At 39.2% G+C, this 21067-nt stretch overlaps 1 long non-coding RNA gene across 7 annotated transcripts in view; it reads right to left on the bottom strand.

Annotated features, from left to right (window-relative positions):
- Positions 1–3212: 3212 nt before the first annotated feature.
- LOC142456857 (uncharacterized) overlaps positions 3213–21067 on the bottom strand; it is a 108112-nt gene continuing 90257 nt past the window's right edge. For 2 of the 7 annotated variants that reach the window (XR_012786107.1, XR_012786106.1), the window contains exons 4-5: positions 5824–10068; positions 3213–5589 (exon numbers count right to left, since the gene is read on the bottom strand). This is a non-coding gene — a long non-coding RNA (uncharacterized LOC142456857). The remainder of the gene's footprint in view (positions 5590–5823; positions 10069–21067) is intronic. The other 5 variants (XR_012786108.1, XR_012786105.1, XR_012786104.1 and 2 more) reach the window with 5 other exon arrangements.

Here is a 21067-nt window from a genome sequence, read left to right as displayed (position 1 = left end):
GTCGCTAGGCAAGGACTGGACTTTGGTTCTGTTGTTTTTGTTGTTTGCTTCATTCCTTTCTCCCTGCCTTCCTGCATTCTTATACGTGTATCGTTTTTTACCTAACCCTACAGGAAAGCCACCATCCCAAATCGTTGTCCGGGCCATCTTTTTGGGTCTCAGGATGTCCTAGGATTTTTTCAGAAAGGGGAAGATTAAAAGTAAATAGATTTAAACTTCAGTACCTAATACCCTTATTTTGTTTTGTTTTACATAATTTTCAGAACCGTGGGTACTAAATTTGTGGTCCTATTGTTATAGTAGTGTTCTTGCTCTAAACCCAGGGAGGCTCCTCATGCTGGCTGGTGTCAGTATTGATCCCCAAGTTAAATGTTTCGTGATGATGTAACCTCCAGTTCAGTTTCTGTGCTATGGTGTCCCATTGGGTTTGGGACATTATTGGCTTCTTCCTGTATTTCCCTGTTCTCTAAAGATATAAAATGGAAAGGCATTGACTTCAATAGAAAATAGTATTGTAAAAATCACTGTTAATAACTCCTGGTAGGTGAAATTTTAATTTATCTTAATTTTTTAGCAAAAAAAAAGAGCTAAGAGAATGATGTTAGGAAGAATGGTGAATAAATTTATGCTCAGGCTCCTTCCAAAAATAGTCATGAACCCATGAACCTTGTGTTTTCAAAATACAATGAAGTTGATATCTTCCAGGAAGAATGTACTCAAGCCCATTTTTACAGCTCCTGTGTCATCTTGTACATGCCTTCCAACCTGAGGGACTGAGTTTCCACCACTATATCAGGCAATATTACTTTGATATTCATAAGGTTTTCAATGACCTTCCCCGTTCCCCTCCTCTCCACACCCTCAGGAGTGGATCACCGGGTCTTCCTCCCTAGTCTGTTTCAATCTAGAAGCTCCACTGAAAAAAAATATGAGTGATGTAGCTTCCAGCATCATAGCAACATATAAGCCGCCACAGTCTGACAAACTGACAGATGACTGGTGTAAGTATATATCCGTAGTATTAATATAAATCATATTGGATTCAATTAGTTTACAGATTCAAAGGAGGCATGAGGTATTCTATATTAGCTCATATAGAAAAAGAAAAGAAAAAAATCCTGGAAATAAAACAAAAACTTCCTATTCATTTCATCAGCTATGGTTTGTCCTCAGTTTTACCCACACCCATGACAGCAGAAGATTCATGTATTGCTCGGTAGGATTTACAGGAGTGAAGGGCCCATAATCAATAAAGATCCCATTTCTCTGAATTGCACTGCATGTCTTCCAGGGACTCCTTTGTGAGCTTAGAGAAATGATTGTCACCGATCCCAGAATGTTTGTAGAAATGACCAGGGGGAGAGGACATTGTCTCATCTTGTAGGGTCCTTTGGGTAATGGGGACACAGCCAGCACCATGTCTTAAGCTCAAGAAACTCTTCACCCATTTAACTGTCTCTGAAGACAAACGTGCTTTTAGAAAACTCCAACTTTTTCTATCAGGTAGACTCTTGCAACCCACCTCGGAGTTTACACCTCAGGAGCCAGTCAGAGGCTGAGTCATGGGGCAGGGTTGCTGTTCCCGGCCAATGAGTCAGAGAGCCTTGGGCAAAACTAAAAGCTCGTGTATGCTTGAAAGAAATTTAAAATATACAAGCTTTCCTTACTGAGTCTACAAGTCTACTGTGACTTTCCATCCTCCCAATGAATCTACCAGTGTATTTCATTTCATCCCAAATGCACCAGATTCAAGGAGTGGCTAACTGAGCTTTGGGCAGATAGAAGGATGCTCTTGGTCTTTGCCTCAAGATGGAGGTAGTAGCTTTCAAATAGCGGACAAAGCTTACTTTGCAGCAAATGCCACAAATAAGTTGACTTGCCCTCAGGCATACTCCCTTAACAGGTTTCTACCCCTCCCCCTCCTGGCCCAGTACTATTCACTAGTCTCTGGCCATTTCCACAGGTCTGGACAACTTCAAGTAATTACCAAGAGGGGATTTGTCTCCTGAGCTGTCTGGAATTGCCTAGCTCTTGGCTACTAGACAAGCCCAGGAGAAGCTCACTAGTTTAAGGCCTCTCCTTTAAAAAGCACAGTTAGGGGAGGAGATAGATGGGAGGGCAAAAGTATTCAATATTTAGTTGGCACTTCAATGGAATAGGAATTTAGGGACACATTCACTCCTTGGTCTGTAGGGTAAGGATGAGAGGAAAGAAGTAAACCTGTTTCCAAAAAGATATACACTCTGTGGGACTGTTTTGTTACACTTCGTTTTTTACCCAACTCAACAATTGTTGATGCCTACTCACAATGACCTAGACAGACAATTGAGACAATGAACCAATATATGGGTGGGTTGAGGTTTGTTCTTTAGGGGGTGGTGGTGGTGGGGTGGTTATTTTGCCTCAAGTCTGGGTTTGAGCCCCATCTCTCTAGTGCAGGGGTCCTCCAACTATGGCCTGCTGGCAACATGCCACCTGTCGAGGATATTTATCCAGGCAGCGGGTGTTTATGCCCCATTTTGTTTTTTACTTCAAAATAAGATCTGTGCAGTGTGCATAGGAATTTATTCATAGTTCTTTGTAAACTATAGTCCGGCCCTCCAACAGTCTGAGGGACAGTGAACTGGCCCCTGTTTTAAAAGTTTGAGGACGCCTGCTCTAGGCTATAGTACTTTCAAAATGGCATGCATTGTCATCTTCCTTTTAGATGTGGAAAAGCTTTGCTGAAAGTCCTGGGTTCAAACTCGGTTATAGAGTTTCAGTTCTTGGTTCTCCTTATCTCGCATAAACTGAGCTCTGATCAATTATGGTATTTGGTTTTTGTCCCATAGCCCAACATGCTCAAGATTGATTCTCTCTAATCTTTCCTGATTACAAATCCATTTCTGCTCCTTAGAGATATTCACTTTGATTTTGGCCCCAGCTATGTCTTTTGTATTTTTCCTTTTTACATGTTTGTTTGTATATGTTTGGAGTGAAAGGTATATGCCAAGAAAGTGTTATCCCATGACACCTAAAACCATCAACAAAGTGTGATTTGCCAGAGTGACTAAAAGCAGCCTGTCCTATTCCCAGACCTCATTTCCCCAATGTCTTTATAGGGCAAAGTTTACTTCTTCCTTTCTCTACTTACGAACTGTAATTCTTCTATCTGAATTGATCTAATAGAAATCATCCTATGTATCATTATTAGACCATTGTTATATGTTTATTAAGATTGGTGCTTGGTATCTTATGTACATCATCTTTTCTTCTTAACAGTTTTGCAAATTCCTTGAGTACAGAGATCCTAGATTTTGTGTTTCTTAGTAACTGGAAAGCAATAGATATTTGACTAACAAAACTTGTTTTTTACATAGTGTCCTATATTTGGTATGCTGTTCTGCAGTTCTTTTAGAAATGTCTTTTTCCTTTTTAATCATTTTAATTGGGGGCTCATAAAATTCTTTTTAAAATTGTTTTATTAGGGGCTCATACAACTCTTATCACAATCCATACATATATCAATTGTGTAAAGCACATTTGTACATTCTCATCATTCTCGAAACATTTGCTCTCCACCTAAGCCCCTGGCATTAGCTCCTCATTTTTCCCCTCCCTGCCCACTCTCCTCTCCCTCATGAACCCTTGATAATTTATAAATTATTATTTTGTCATATCTTGCCCTGTCCAACATATCCCTTCTCCCACGTTTCTGTTGTCTATCCCTCAGGGAGGTGGTCACATGTTGATCCTTGTAATTAGTTCCCCCTTCCCAACCTACCCTACCTCCCACCCCCCAGTATCGCCACTCACAACACTGGTCCTGCAGGGATCATCCACCCTGGATCCCGTGTGTTTCCAGTTTCTATCTGTACCAGTGTACATCCTCTGGCCTAGCCAGATTTGTAAGGTAGAATTGGAATCATGATAGTGGGGGGCCAAGGAAGCATTTAGGAACTAGAGGAAAGTTGTATGTTTCATTGTTGCTACATCGCACCCTCACTGGCTTGTGTCCTCCCCAACACCCTTCTGTAAGGGGATGTCCAGTGGCCTACAAATGGGCTTTGGGTGTCCACTCTGCACTCCCCCCACTCATTCACTATGATATAATATTTTGTTCTGATGATACGTGATACCTGATACCTTCGACACCTTGTGATCACAGGACTGGTGTGTCTCTTCCATGTGGGCTTTGTTGCTTCACAGCTAGATGGCCACTTGTTTACTTTCAAGCTTTTAAGACCCCAGATGCTATATCTTTTGATAGCCAGGCACCATCAACTTTCTTCGCCACATTTGCTTATGCACCCATTTGTCTTCAGCGATCGTATCAGGGAGGTGAGCACAGAAAGATATGATTTTTTTGTTCTTTGATGTCTGATAACTGATCCTATCGGCACATCGTGATCACACAGGCTGGTGTGCTTCTTCCATGTGGGCTTTCTTGCGTCTGAGCTAGATGTCCGCTTGTTTACCTTCAAGCTTTTAAGACCCCAGGTGCTATATCTTTTGATAGCTGGCCACCACAAGCTTTCTTCACCACATTTGCTTATTCACCCACTTTGTCTTAAGTGGTTGTGTCAGGAAGGTGAGCATCATAGAATGCCAATTTAATAAAAGAAGATATTCTTGCATTGAGGGAGTACTTGACTGGGGGCCCAAAGTCCTTCTGATACCTTAATACTAAACCTATAAATATATGCACATAGATTTATTTCCTCATCTTCATATATAAATAGATTTGCATATGTATATGCCTTTACTTAGACCTCTATATATGTCCTTTGCCTCCTAGTTGTTAACATCACTTCCTTTCCCCCCACCTCCCCCTCTCCCATGCCCTCCCAGAACTATTGGTCCCATTGTTTTATCCTCCAGATTGTTCATCCAGCCTATTTAGACAGACCTGCAGAGATAATAACATGCACAAAAACAAAACAGAGCAAAACCAAGCAACAATATACAACAACAACAAACCAAATGACAAAAAACAAAACAAAAACAAAGCACAACAAGAAAAAAAACTTGTAGTTAGTTCAAGGACTGTTTGTTGGCCTTTAGTTGTGTTTTCCAGTCCAGTCTGTAAGGGCACCATGCCCTGGCCCCAAAGTCCACCTTCAGCATTCCCTGGGGACTTCGTTATTCCATTCCCTTCCTGTTCTGTTTCACCTCCTTAGTGTTTTGCCTCAGTGTGACGGGATCATATCAGATGCAATTCCTATGCTGTGTCTCCGGTGTTGTCCTTTGTAGGGCTATGGGTCAGTGAGGGACGTCATGTCTCCTAGTGGGGCCGGCCATGTGGTCCTCTCTGTGGACTGCTCTAATCGGGAACATCGTCCTCAAGGCCTGGTGGGCCAGGATGTGCTCCACTCTCTCCTCCTCCCCCTTCATCTACTCCCATGTGCTCCGATTAGATTTGTCCCTCTCCCGGAGCTGCAGATTCAATGCTGTCCTTTGAAATAAATTCTTCTGGGGGGAGGGGCAGGTGTCCACATAGTAGTTGGGATTGGGGCTGGCCCCTCAGACCTCTCTATTGGTTCCCTGCTTCATGCCAGCATGTTGCATTCACATCTTGGAGCATCAGGTTGAAGTCTGGTCCCTCTTTCCCTGTGGAGATATAAAAAATACCCTCCTCTTGGGTGGGTTAGTGCCCTGTTCCCCTGCTACCCATTCTTTCTTTCTTTTTCTCCCTTTCTCCTCCCCCCCTCGTTTTAAGTTGGTTACCATATATATCCCTGGATTTGGTCTGGCCACTGCCACATTACCTGGTCCTCACCCCAGAAATGTTTGTATTCAGTAGCTTTTCCCCTATGTCCCTTTTGCATATTTTTAAAAGCTTACCTCAGTGGATTCATGTTGTACTTGTCCTTTTGTGCTTAGCTGACTTTGCTTACTATAATTTCCTGCAGTTCTTCCCATGCGGCAATGTGCTTCATATGTTCATCAAAGCTTTTTAGCAATGCATCGTACTTCATTGTATGTATATACCAAAGTTTAAAAAAAATAATTTTATTGGGGCTCATACAACTCTTATCACAATCCATACATACATCAATTGTGTAAAGCACACTTATACATTCATTGCCCTCATCATTCTCAAAATTCACTTTCCACTTGGGTTCCTGGAATCAGCTCCTCATTTCCCTTTTCCCTCCTCCTCCCTCATGAATCCTTACTAATTTATAAATTATTATTTTATCTTATCTTACACTGCCAGGCGTCTCTCTTCACCCACTTTTCTGTTGCCCATCCCCAGAGAGGAAGTTATATGTAGATCCTTGTGATTGGTTCCTGCTTTCTAGCCCCCCCTTCCCTCCTGGTATCACCACTCTCACCACTGGTCCTGAGGGGTTCATCTGTCCTGGATTCCCTGTTTCCAGTTCCCATCTGTACCGCTGGGCATCATCAGGTTATCCAGGTTTGCAAGGTAGAATAGGGATCATGATAGTTGAGGGGAGAAAGCGTTTAAGAACTAGAAGAAGGTTGTGATTTCATTGTTGCTACACTGAACCCTGAGTGACTCATCTCCTTCCCACTACCCCTCTGAAAGGGATGTCCAGTTGTCTGTAACATTGAAATGTGTCTCCTGTAGGCAGCAGATTGATGAGCTGTGTTCTCTAAGACAGTCTGCTAGCCTCAGTCTTTTAATGCCTGAGTTCAGTCCATTAATATTCAAGGTTATTATTTCCACCTCTGGACTCTGTGATGTTATCTTATACCTTTTGTGTTGGGTGTTTTCCTACTTTCCTTTCTCATTAGTGTTTTGTGTGTGTGTTTGTGTGTGTGTATCATTCTTGACCTCTTTCCACCCTTAAGCCAATGCTTTCTTGGAGGCTGTTTTCTCTTTGTTCCCCTCTGAGTGAGGTTTTCTACATGGTGGGCTCTTATTTATGCTTGGTGAGTGCTATTTTTCAGCCCATACTGGGTTGACAAGGACCTTTTGTAGGGCTGGATTTCTTCTAATGTATTCTTTGAGTTTTTCCCTGTCCAGGAAGACTTAATTCTCCATCTATCTTGATAGATAATATGGCCGCATAGAGTATTCTTAGGTGTATGTTACTTTCTTTCCTTTTTTGGAATATGTTACTCCACTCTCTCCTCTTCTTCATAGTGACTGTTGATAGGTCTGAGAATATTATTTGGGAGCCTGTATATGTGATTGCATGTTTTTCCCTAGCTGCTCTCATGATTTTCTCCCTTTCCTCATTGTTGGGTAGTGTAACTATTATGTGCACGGGTGACTTCTTGGGATTCAATCTAGCTGATGTTCTTTCAGCCTCCTGAGTAGATGCCTGGTTTTCATTCATTAAACTGGGGAAATTTCTTTCAAGAATTCTCAGATGACTTCTTTCTCATGTCTTCCTCCGGTAATCCAATTATTCTGATGTTGTGCCTCTTCATAGTGTCAGACATAGTTTTTTGGTTTTCTTCAGTTTCACTGATAATCTTATTAAATTTGGTTTGCATTTGGTAAAGTCTGTTTGGCTGTCCTCTAGGTGACAGTGCAGTTCTCTGCTTTCTCCAGTCAATTTTTGAGTTCTATGATTCTGCTACTAGTTTTGTTATCTCCTCCACAAGCTCTTGTATTTCCCTTTGGTGTAAGGGCTTTATCTCCTTTATCATTTCATCCTTTTTCTGTATTGTTTCCCTCATATCCTGTATAACTCCAAGCAGAATTCTGAAAATTTCTTTCTGTGGTATATCAATGTCTGCCTCTTTTATGCATGCTGTTAGGTTCAGGACATCTTCTTGACACTGCCTTTTGTTTATCCTGTTTTTTCATTGAGGTCATTGGGGCTTATTGCTTTTTTTGTGTGTTGTTTTAGAGGAGCCAGATGCCATTTTCCAAGAAGTTGAAATGCACAAGCTGTTTCTGGGAGACTCGGAGGGATGCTTCTTCGAACTGCCTGCAGCTAATTTCACTATGGAATTGGCCTACCACATTATCCTCCTGTGCCTTCACCCTTTCCTTAGTCAACCAGTATTCTTTTATTTGGAGGACAGGTTGGATGTTCCTCTCAGGGGATGCTAGTTGGGTTATTGTGGACCCATGAAGATGGTGCTGTACTGGGTGATCTCACAAGAAGTCGTGATGATGTGGCCCACAGCAGCTTGGGGTGCTACAGAGGGCATGCGGGGGTTCCCACTGCAAGGGTGTGCCACAGAATGCTGGTGGTTTGCCTGCTTTGGTGTAGAGCACTGAGAATGGTGAGCTGAATTGCTCTGGTCAGGTAAATCACTGCAATGGTTGGCCAGAGGTTCCTGCTGCAGTGTGGAACATTGGCAAGTGTTAGCTGAGCTGCTGTAGGCTGTGTGAGACACTACGGCAGGTGGCAAGAACTTCCTTCAGTCACGCGGGACCACGGAGGATGGATAAGAGCACCCCTCGCCACACAGGCAGGAATTCTCTGGGCAGAAGTTGGGCAGAATATCCCCTGGTAGAGGACAGGTGGGCTTTCCCCAGCCTTGGGCTACTCTGCACATGGTTTAGCTCTCCCAGCTGGTTGGGGTGCAGGCGTAATGCCCTTGGCTAAGGGCGTGGTCTGGTGGAGGGCAGTGGCATGTGAGAGAAAATGGAAGAGACAAAGAGGAGGGAATAAAACTAAGCCCGCTGAGATGGTGGGGATAGATAAAAGAGAGGGAAATAAAAGTAATAATATAGCTGATCCCTAAGCCATGACCATGGGGCTACAAAGGTTTAATCCCTGTCCCGAGACAGTGGAAAGCTGTAGTTGTGTTGAGATAAACCCCTGCGCGATCTCCAAATGATCCCGGCTCCAGCCGGGATATTGGCGAGGCTAAGGTAAAACCCTAGCCAGCCTCCACTGTGGTAAACCAAAAGCCCCCATCCCTTGAAAACCTTGTCGATATGCCTACTTATCTTTACTATGCTCCTCCTGCTATCCAGCAGTGTTGAATTTCCCTCTTAGTAACTCGCCTGTGCTGATTTCTGCAGTCCCTCTGGTATGTTTCACTCAGTCGCCATCTTCCTTCCTTTTCATTCTTATTCAACTTAAAATTCATCTGCAAAAATGTCATGTGTATCTGAATTCTAGCTGTGTTTTGATTTTGTTTCAAATTGCAGTAACCTAGTCATAGTATGTCTATAACTAAGATAGTGAAATTTTGGAGCATTTGCTTGAATAGTTATTTTATTCATTGGATAATGACTAGGTTTTCTTCATTTTGTTTTCTCATTGGTTATTCTCCAGGCAACAAAAAATGCTGGAAGATGAGCATTTTCTATACAGGAAACAGCAATGCAACTCTTGAACAACACAAATAATGTTTGCATGTATTTCTTCACAGAACTCATAAGCATCACCTCAACAATGTTTTAGTGTGATTATTATCCCAACTTATTGAGGCTTAATTTAACTATATAAAAACTAAAATATTACTTGAGCAAAATCAGTCCTATTTAGATTTGCTTATTTCCCCACCTTTAATCACTTAAACAATTATTAGAATGTATTAGTTACTTTCCAATATTTTAGGGCAGACCATGAAGATTAACAGCAGGAATGTTTGAGTTTTAATTCTACCCAGCATTCTTCCTTTAGCCAGTGATGCCTTCATTCCCATTTTGAAGACTAAAGAAATGACTAATGTGTTTACCTACTCTATAGAGCAAAACACAGACATACATACCTTCCAACAGATTTACTTCTGGAAAGAAATTCCCTGGTGATCTTGAAGGTCTTGCTCCTGCCCTATGATGTTGCATAATTGATTAAATATCAATGCGTTTCTCTGGGTTGACTGTAGAAACAAAATCATAGATACTCATATGTGTGTAAGAGAAAACTTCATATCAAAGAGCAATTATACATTAAGAAAAGATCCCAGCCAGGTTCAGATCAAGTCCATAATTCTGATGTTACCCCATATGTCAATACTAGTCCATAAATTCTTCTTTAGAGTTACGCAGCCATGCAATGGCGCCAAATGCAGGAATATCACAGGCCAGTGGTGGAAATTCTTGTGGATCCAGTAGTAGTGGAAGTATCTCAGCACTGGCATGGGTTTCCCCATGGCTCCTCCAGCTCCAGGGTTCTGTCTCTATCAGCATAGCTCCAAGAATGTCTAAGAAGCAAGTCAAGCAGAGAGTTTGTCAGTCCTCCAGTGAGCTATTAATTTCCTTTGCTCCTCCAACTGAGGTCATCAAACTGTGGATTTCCTGATTGACAGCTTAACTCCACTCCCCCACTCTTATTAGCCTCAAGTTGACACCAGATTACGTAACTACCACAACCAATAAAAAAATAGTTTTTATTGTTTTCCATTTATTTAACTCGTGTTAGTCCTTGTTCTTGCAAACTTTCCAGCATAACTCTCTTTCTAAGGAAATTGCTAACCATGATTGTATTCCAAGAAGTTGCAAGATAGATCACTGAAGCAACAGTAGTTGGTGACTTTTACCATCATCCCATATTGATATCACTTGCATTGGAATGCAGCCACAAATAGATTTAGTGTCAAATCTGGCATTAACCCTGTTCCTCCTTTAATATAAATTGCCCAACCAACAGTGGTGCCCATTACATTATTGCCCTGTGAAAATTATAAAGAACAAATAACCCCCAAAAGGACATACTTAATATTTCACTTGTACTTCCTGAACCAACATTTCTCATAGTGGTCTCTGCAATTTCTTTAACATCTAAAATTTAAAATGTATATATTTTGTGTCCATACTAAAATATATAGCTATTGTGACCATGGAGTATTTTATTCAGATATGAGTTTACTATTCATTATTTATGCAGAAGTTATTGTACAAAATAACATCAGTTATTTGCAAGAAGAACTCAATTAATATCATGGACACCATGCTCCATTTTGCTTTCAAGTCTAAACAATAATGTTGAAAACCAGAAAAGGTATTTCACAGTGCATAAACATTTCAGATGACATAAACACATTCTAAATTCCATGCATCTAAAAGGTTTCAGAAATTTAGAAAATTTGTTCTTTAGTGGCAATAAATAAATTCTTTGTTTTTATGCTTGAGTCCATTGTTTCAGCCACTGTCAATTTATCTCATTGACAGTCTTCCTCTTTTTGCTGCCCCTCCACTTTACCAAGCATGATGTCCTTCTCCAAGGACTGATCTCTCCTCACAATATGGCCAAGGTATGTAAGATGAAGTCTCAGCATACTCTAAGGAGTACTCTCGCTATACTTCTTCCAAGACATACTTTTTTGTCCTTTTAGCAGTCCATGGTACTTTCAATATTCTTCTCTAGCACCAGAAATCAAATACATAAATTATTTTTATTCCTTATTCAATGTCAATCTTTCAGATGCATTTGAGGCCATTGAAAATACCATGGCTTGAGTCAGGTGCACTCCAGTCCTCACAGTTACATCTTTACTTTTTAACTCTCAAAATAGGGCTTGTACAGCAGATCTATCCAATGCAGTGGGCCATTTAATCTCTTGAGTGTTGATTCCATGAACATTGATTGGGGATAAAAGCAATTCCAAATCCTTGACAACTTCAATCTTTTCTCCATTTATCATGATGTTACTTATTCATCCATTAATGAGGATTCAGGTCTTCTTGACATTGAATTTTAATCCATGCTGAAGGACAGCCTTGATCTTTATTGGCAAGTGCTTCAAGCGCTCCTTGCTTTCAGCAAGCAAAGTTATGTCAATTGCATATCATGGGTTGCTAATAAGCTTTCCTCCGATCTTTGATGCCATATTTTCTTCATATAATTCAGTTTCTCTTATTAATTGCTCAGTATACAGATGGAACAACTATAATGAGAGAATACTTACCTGACAAACACTTTTTCTGATTTTACACTAGTAGTATTCCCTTGTTCTTTGCACAACTCCCTCTTGATTCATGTAAAATACAGTGTTCTGGAATTCCCATTCTTCTCAAGGCTATCCACAGATTTTTATGAGCTTCCCAGACAAATGCCTTGGTATTGTCAATAAAACATAAGCATACATATTTTTGGTCAGATTCATCTGACATCAGTAATATCACTGATTCATGTTCTCTTCTGAACCTTGTTGGAACTTAAAGTAGCTCCCTGTCAATGCGGGACTGCAGTTGATATTGCATAATCTTTAGGAAAATTTTATTTGCATGTGATATCAGTGACATTGGTCTACATTTTTAGTATTCTATTGGATCACCTTTCATAGGAAAGAGTACAAAAATGGATCTCTTCCAGTCAGTTGGCTAAGTAGCTTCTTCCAAATTTCCTGGCACAGATGAGTAAGAGCTTCTAATGCTTCATCAGCTTTTAAAAACATTTCTACTGTTATTCTATCCCTTTCTGGAGCCTTGATTTTGACTAATGCCTTCATTTCAGCTTAGACTTTTTCCTTCAGCACCATTGTTTCTTGCCCATATGTTACAAATGGTTTAATGGCTACTAGTTTAATGGCTGAAATGGTTTAATGGCTACAAGTTCTTTTTTGGTACAGTGACTGTTTTTTATTTCCATCTTCTTTTGATGCTTTCTGATCATGTTATATTTTGTCCATAGTATAGCTTGGGGATTGACTTTTTTATATCAAGTTCTTTTAGTTTAAGATATGCTGAGCAAGTTCTTCATGTTCAGTTTTCTATTTCTGCGGCTGGGCACATATCCTTATATTTTTTACTCTGTCTTCTTGAGCTGCCCTTAGAAATTTTCTGTTAAGATTTTTGAGTTCATCATTTCTTCCATTTGCCTGAGCTCTCTATGATTGAGAGCATGTTTCAGAGTCTCTTCTGACATTAACTTTGATTTTTTTTCTTTTCTATTTTTATTTTAAATTTCTCAATCAACATAAATTCCATCAAAACCTGGAAACTTTGGTAATCTATAATACCAGTAATTTCATTCATCCATGCAGAATAAAGGATTCTGGAAATTGAACAATGCCTCGGCAGGTTTTTACATTATTAACAGAAGGAAAATGGGTGCACTTTAAGATTTTTTTTAAGTTAAAGATATAAAAAGTAGTCAGAAAGAGCCAAACTAGGACAATAAGCTAGGTGTCTAAATATTTTACATCAAAACACTTGCAAATTTACCTTTGTTTAATAAAAGAAATAAGTAGGAACATTGCTATGACGGAGAAGGACTATGGTGAAGTATTCCAAGACTTTTTTTCCTGCTAAACATCTGGCTTTCTTAAAGTAATGTCACAATAAACACGTTACCATTCTTTGACCCTCTAGAACAGTGGTTCTCAACCTTTCTAATGCTGTGACCCTTTAATACAGTTCATGTTGTGATGATCCCCCAACCATAAAATTATTTTTGTTGCTACTTCATAACTGTAATTTTGCTACTGTTATGAATTGGGTAACCCCCAAAGGGGTCATGACCCCCAGGTTAAGAACCACTGCTCTAGAAAATCAACAAGCGAAATAACTTATCAAAAACAAAATAAAACCCAAAACTATTGCTACGACCTTGATTCTGAACAGTTTCCCTTAGCTTTGACCAGACTACTTTTGTCATTTGGAAATCATTCTTTTGATGATTCTTTGTCTTTGGGGTTGTACTAATATCACCACATATTATCTTTTGCTACAATTCTTTCAAGAAATGCTTCAGTCCCAAGATCTCAGTTATTTAAAATTCCCACTGAAACCTCTGCTCTTCACTATAACTTCTTTGGTTATCAAAAATTTGGTCCACATTGAGCAGAAAATTTACTCACTTTTAATTTTTCAATCAGAATTTTGTAAGCTGAACCCATTGATGTGTCTATGGTATTTGCGATTGTTTCTTCTTTTTATATTAGACATCTTCAATTAAGGCACTGGTAAGAATACTGCTTCATCCAAAATTGATATGGATTGTCTGCCATTGTGGACATTCTCTTATGTTTTCCCCTTCTTAAAACCTGACATTCATTTGTAAAGTGCTGAATTCCTTGAAAGCACAGTCTCCTAAAACATTTTGCAAGACATTAATGAATTCACTATTCTTCCACCTAAGATTCACCATAAATTTGATGTTTGTTCTTGTTTAGATTTTAGCAGAATTTATGTTATTCAAATAGGGGATCTTTTAAACTGATACATTATCATTTGTACCTCAAAAGAGACCCTATTCCAATGTTTTATAACAAGTTAGACAAGTTTATTTTGCTATGTAAACATAATTTTGTTATTTTGCAATACACATTCTCCATGAACTTTTGCACACTCTTTTTATGATACATGAACTTAGAGAACCCCAAATGTCTTTTTCTCATGTTTGTTTGCCAAACCTTCCCAATGTTACTCAGGTTTCTAGATATTGTCTCCTTAATCATACTTTCCATAATTAAATGTTGTTTTTTTGTTATTTTAAGATATCCTACGATGCCAGCACATTATTCTTTCCAAGAACTTGAGTGCATCAATACAGAACCATGTACACATATTTTAGTGCATGTACACCATCAAGAACATATTTACATTGCTAAATGTCTGGTAACTCAAATAAGCAGGCAAGTCCAAAAAGCATTAGTCTACCACAGGTTTTTAAAGCTAAATGTGAACGTTCAGAAAATTAGAGTGTTAAAAACTGGTATGCACACACAAGGTATTAGGAAATATCATCATTATGGGTTACTATACGTAAATATGAATTCCAACTCAAAACCCCAAAGAGGCTTGGTAGCGTGGCAGGTTATTAGTTGGCCTGCTTACAATTCAGTCAGCACTTCCAAAGCCTCAGCCATTTCTTGCAGGATGAGAATGTCTACTCCCATAAATATTCAGTTTCAGGTTTACTATGAATTGTAATTAACTTGATGTCAGTAAATTAGTGACTCATCACCCCATGGTATTAGTTCATGTTAAATTTTTTAATGGATTCAAAATATTTGGAAATGGTTTGAGGATCTTGAATGACTTCAAACTGGAGTAAAGTTTTCCAATTCTAAGTTAAATGACTACACTCATTTCCCTCCGTTTATTTGTCTGAAAACCCAACTCTTCTGCATTCAGTTCAATTTCATTTACGTTCCTTCCTTGTTTCCAGATATAGAATGAAGGTAGGGAATTGACTAACCCCATCCCCTTTCCTTTACTGGGCATTTTGTGCAAATAATATCCAGTACAACACAATGTCCTCAGAAGGAATCTCCACACTACATTATGTGTATCCTTCAATGATAAACAACTCTCTCTCTCTCTCTTTCATCTTCTCCCTCTCCCTCTCCCTCTCTTTTTCTCTCTCTCACACACAGACACACACGCATAGTCAGGAAAACAGTATTTTTTCCTGGACAAGCAGCACCTTTGTGCCAAGGTCTAGGTCGGTATAAAAAAAGAACTTCAATGTCAAGAAAGTGATTCACAATTCAATGGGAAGTAGGTGGGTGAGTAGGCCCTTCCTGGGCTGATGACAGGGTTTCATGTTCACTTTTGACAGTGAGCATAGGAGGGTTCCATATGTTTGTTAGGTAGCAGAGTCCGGCTTCAGCTTTTGGAAATGTTTCTACCCAAAACTGCCCCACCCCTGATAATTTTAGAATTTAAGGATCTCTCTTTTAGGCATATTTCTAGGTGAATCATAGAGAGATAAGTATATTTCCAGTTTCTTAGTAATGGACAAGAAGAAATTAATCAAATCAGTGGGACTATATTTTAAGAATCAACGGCACTTTTTCTGAGTATTCCACAGAAGGAAAAAAATATTATTCTGCTTCCACAACCCTGGGCTGTCAGTGACTTCTTCTTCAGGGTGTATCATTTCTAAATTTACTGAATTATTAATTAGTTGAGTTAATCCCACATGTGCATATCATGAAAATTTTATTTTCATATATATTTATTTGTGTCCAGAAGTCTGCTAGATCCTTGCTGACTGCTGCAGTGGAGACTATCACATAATCTCCGGCTCACTAAGGAAGAGCCTATTCTACCCTAATTCTGCAACTTAATGAGATGGAGATGGTCTGGTCTCTCCTCTCCCCTTCAATTAATGCATTTCTTGGGGGGATAATAACCTCCAAGTAGATAGCTTTAGAATATATATTCAGTCCTTGCTTATATGAATAAAAAGAATTGTCTCTAGAGGAGCTAATGCTTTCTTATCAAACAATAAGGATTATGTAACTGATCATATATCCTTTTTTGTTTCAACTGTAAAGGGTCTTAAAGACAAATTTAACCATGTTTTAACCACGTAGGCCCATATGACCTGTGTATTTCCATTCCTTTATTCATGCTCATATTTTTCTTTATTAGTTTGATTTTAGTCCTATATTCATCATATACTATAAAAATGAGGTCAAGTATGAATTAATAATAAAAATAGAACAGTACTTGGAGTTACAAAAATATATAAGATTGTTTCAGTTCAGTGAACAACACCCAGAGCCTAAAGAATTTTTTGATTAAAGGCTCTAGAATGGCCAGAAAAAGAATTCAGAAAAATGATATTTAGGCTACTTTAGCAAATGGAGCAAGAGTTTCAGGGGGTATCAAAGAATAGAAAAACTAGAAAACTTACATTAATAATAGAAAACTGGAAAGCTTACATTAAATTGAAATACAAAAGGTAAATAATAAAATTAGACAACACTTTAAAAGAAAATAATAATAGTGTTAGTCTGTGTTGACTAGAGAAACAAATTCATAGACACTCATGTGTGTACAAGAACGAGCTTTATCTACAAGAGCAGTTGACTATTGAGAAAATATCCTAGCCCAGTCCAGCTCAAGTTCATAAGTCTGATATTAGCCCATATGTCCGATACCAATGTATAAATTCCTCTTCAGATTGACACAGCACATGCTATGACACTGAATGCAGGAAGATCACAGGCCAGTGGGTGGAAAGTCTTGTGGGTCCAATGGCAGTGTAAGCATCTCAGGGCTGGCATGGCTCTCTATGTAGCATCTCTAGCTCCAGGGCTCATTGCTCCATGTGTCTTGTCATCAGAAATACCAAGCACAGAGTCTATGTGACCCCCCTCCAGCAAGCTATTTATCTCAATAGTGCCTCCAGATGAGGTCATCAAGCTGTGACCTGATCGACAGGCTAAACTCCACCCCTTCACTCCTGATACTTTACTTTGGCAACAGATTATGGAACTACTGCAGTAATACAATTGAAGAAATGAACAGTTGAATTAGCTACCTTGAAGACAAATTGCCCAACTCCAATATATGATAAGAATAAAAACTAAAATAGCAAAGGAGTCTGAAAAATATCTAACAATTATGTAGGACACCATCAAGAGGAACAACTAGTTTCTCATTGAGATTCAAGAACAGGAAGAAATAATAATCTACAGGAAAAAATAGTATAAGAAATTATGAGAAAAAAATTCCTTAAGAAATTTTCATAACAGAGAATAAAATAACTGTAAAGGAAACTAAGAGAACCCCCAACACAATTTGATCTAAAAAAAAAAAAAGAAATCACATAGTCAAATGTTCCAATATCAAGGTCAGTGGGAGAACCTTGAGAGCAAGTAGGGAAAAAAGGAAACATTTTCAGCAGAATTATTCCTTAAATATGAGAGAGGAATAAGGGTATTCCCATACAAGAACAAATTCAAGGACGCTGTCAAACCAACATTACATAAAATAAAAAAGGAGTCCTCTCTGGACAGCAGTACAGTGTATACTAAACACCACCCAGAAATCAACTTACATAAAACAGTATCCAAAAGAGCAAATCCCTGTTAGCCTTGTGACTATCTCTATGTTCTTTTTTGTGTGGTGTTTTTCTATACAAGATAAAAAGGATAAGCAATCTTATGGAGACAGCAACTGGACTGACAATTCCTGGGGCCCTGGGAGGGAGAGAGGCAGGTGGAGGTAAGTGGTGAGCCAACAGTGATGGGTACAGGAGAGTACTAAGTATTCTAAAATTTATGGTAAGGAGGCTGGAGCCTTTCTGGTCATGTTTTATCAATCGAATTGTATTAGAGATGAATTAATGAGAGTTGAATGATGGGTAAACATGATAGTAGGGAATGAAGAGAAAAAAAGATGAAAGAAGAAAAAATCTATGTATACATGAAAATATATAAATATATGTATGCTTGCTTACATTTGTATCGGGGGTGCCCCTATAGAAAGTGGAATTGCACTAGGTGGAACAGAGTTTTGTAATTTACATTTTTTCCCCCCTGTTAGGTGAGCATTGAGCAACTCACTCTAAGTTAGTGCACCAAGTGGCTTCTCCTGGAAAAGCTTTCTCTTTGAATTTTTTCTTTGTGAATTTTCAAGTTTATCTTGAATTTTTTTGTGAAAGCAATTTCTCTTGAGCCTTGTTTTTGTGATGGACGATGTAAGTAAGTGCGCTAATGGGAAATTTTGTTTCCTGTCCAGGAAAAATGCAACAAACCTGTTGTGATTTTGAACACAGCTTACAAGAACAACATTATGAGAAAAACTCAAGTGTATGCATGAGTGGTTTTTTCGTATAAAAGGGGTGAGATATTGATTGATGACAAACCTCATTCTGGATGTCTGCCAACTTTCCAAACATGAAAATGTCGACTCCTAATGCATTTGGAATTTGTTTCACCAGGTCAGACTATTCATCAAGCTTTCTATTTAAAGATTCTGAAAAGATTGTGTAACAGTGTGTGACAAAAAAGGCCTGACGTGGCAGGTGAGAGACTGGTTTTTCCACCATGATAATTCACCTGCTCACACAGCCATCTTAGTGCAACAGTGTTGGCAAAAAAACAGCATACCTTTCTTGCAGCATACACATTACTCTCCTGACCATGCTCTGTGTGACTTCTTTTTGTGTCTGTGAATGCAGAGGGGCATGAAAAGACTGCGATTTGACAACATAGAAAAGGTGAAGACAAAAATGAGGGAAATTCTGTCAGCCATGCAAACATATGAGTTTGAAAAGTGTTTCTAAGAATACAATCACAGATTTGACAAATGTATTAAGTGTAATGAGAGTACTTTGAAGGTGATAATGCTGTTTTGTAAAAAAAAGTTTAAATACATGGCTTTGAAGAAAATATTCCATTTGTTTAGGGTGTGTATATATATATATATATATACATATATATATGCAACAAGGAAGCAGATGGACTTTGTGCTTGTACATAAATCAAACCAAGAATGGTTTGTTCTAATAATGTGGCATTGTATGATACTCACATCCTGACACAATTGCTGAAGACGAAAAAGGTACATAAGCAAATGTGGTAAAGAAAACAATGGTGCAATCCCTCTGTTAAGTATTTATTCTAACAAAAAATAAGAGTCAAAACATGAACATAATATGTAGACATCAATGTTCATCATAGTGCCATTCACAATGGCAAGAAGATGGAAATAACCTAGATGGCCACCAACAGAAAATGGATTAAAAAAAACATTGGTACATACTACAATGGATTATTATAAGGCTATTTGTTTTACTTTTTAATCATATAATATTTGCATATATTCATTTGTATATTTAAGGTTGATCAGTACAGAATAGTTAAGTTACATAATCCTGTAGAAACAGCAGCAGGAGTTATGGTTCCCTGAGGATACAGAAACAGAGGGTGATGCAGGAACATCACAGGTTGGTGAGTGCAAAGTTTTATGGATCTAATGGTTGGTGGTGGACGCACTCCGGGGCTCATGCAGGTCTCAGTACAGCTCACAGGCATGAAGGAGAAGGCAAAGAGACAGAGTGACCCAACTCCAGTGAGCCATTTATCTCGATAACACTTTCAAATGAGGTAAACAAATTGCGACTTGATTGACAAGCTAAACTCCACCTATATCTTCTTACAGATGCCATGTTGGCACAAAATACCTATCAGTCAGTGTGCCTGACCCAAGCCATGGTATTTCTCATTGCCTTATAAGTATATGAAAATTGGATAGTGAATAAGTAAGACTAGGCATTTGAATTATAATGCCAGAGAATGAAAGTACCATGGAGTGCTAACTGAAAAAACTGGTCTTTCTCAGAACAGCCAGATTTTTCGTTAGAAATAAGGAAGGCACAGGTCTGTCTGAATAGGACAGGCTGGATGAACTATCTGGAGGAAAAACAACGGGACCGACAGTTCCAGGGACAAGGGAAAAACATGGGACCCCAAAGGGTAGAGAAGGGGGAGTGGCAGGCCTGGTGGGAAATGATCAAGGGTAAGGTTGCTTAGAGAAGAGGTATACTCTAGCCCAGGTGGCAATGAAGCATGGTAGTAGGGCAGGAGGAAGGTCAAGGGAGATGGAGGAAAGAGCTAGGAGTCAAAGGGCATTCATGGAGGTCTAGACAAAGACATGGACATGCAAATATATATAGGAGGTTGGGGAAATAGATCTTTGTGTCTATATTTATAGGTCAAGTATTAAGGTGGCGGAAGGACCTTGGGCCTCTACTCAAACACTCCCTCTATGCATGAATACCTTCTTTTATTAAATTGGAACTCTATGATGCTCACTCTCCCGACACAACAGCTGGAGCCAACATGGGTGAACAAGTAAATGTGGTGAAGAAAGCTGATGGTGCCCGGCTATCAAAAGTGATAGTGACTGGGGTCTTAAAGGCTTGAAGATAAACAAGCGGCCATCTAGCTCAGAAGCAACAAAGTCCACATGGAAGAACACACCAGCCTGTGTGATCGAGTGGTCCCAAAGGGATCAGTTACCAGGCATCAAAGAACAAAAAATCATATCATTGACTGCACACCTCCATGATAGGATCGCTGAAGACAAATGGGTGCATAAGCAAATGTGGTGAAGAAAGCTGATGGTGCCCGGCTATCAAAAGAGATAGTGTCTGGGGTCTTAAAGGCTTGAAGGTGAACAAGCGGCCATCTCGCTCAGAAACAAATAAGCCCACATGGAAGAAGCACACCGGCCAGTGCGATCACGAGGTGCCCAAGGGACCAGGTATAAGGCATCATGCAAAAAAAAAAAAAAAGATATAAGTGTGTGTATGTATGTGTATTTATGTGTATATGTATATATGTATGTGTATATATATATTATATTAAATGAAGGGGGAAGTGCAGAGTGGAGACCCAAGGCCCAAGTGTCAGCCAATGGAGATCCCCTCATAGAGGGGCTTAGGAGAGGAGATGGGTTAATTAGGGTGTGAGGTAGTATCGATGAAGAACACAGCTTTCCCCCAGATCCTGGATG

This window comes from Tenrec ecaudatus, chromosome 9 (assembly GCF_050624435.1).
Source record: "Tenrec ecaudatus isolate mTenEca1 chromosome 9, mTenEca1.hap1, whole genome shotgun sequence".
Classification (NCBI taxonomy): domain Eukaryota; kingdom Metazoa; phylum Chordata; class Mammalia; order Afrosoricida; family Tenrecidae; genus Tenrec; species Tenrec ecaudatus.
The sequence above is the reverse complement of the archived record's forward strand: the minus strand, read 5'-3'. Positions and strand labels throughout refer to the sequence as shown.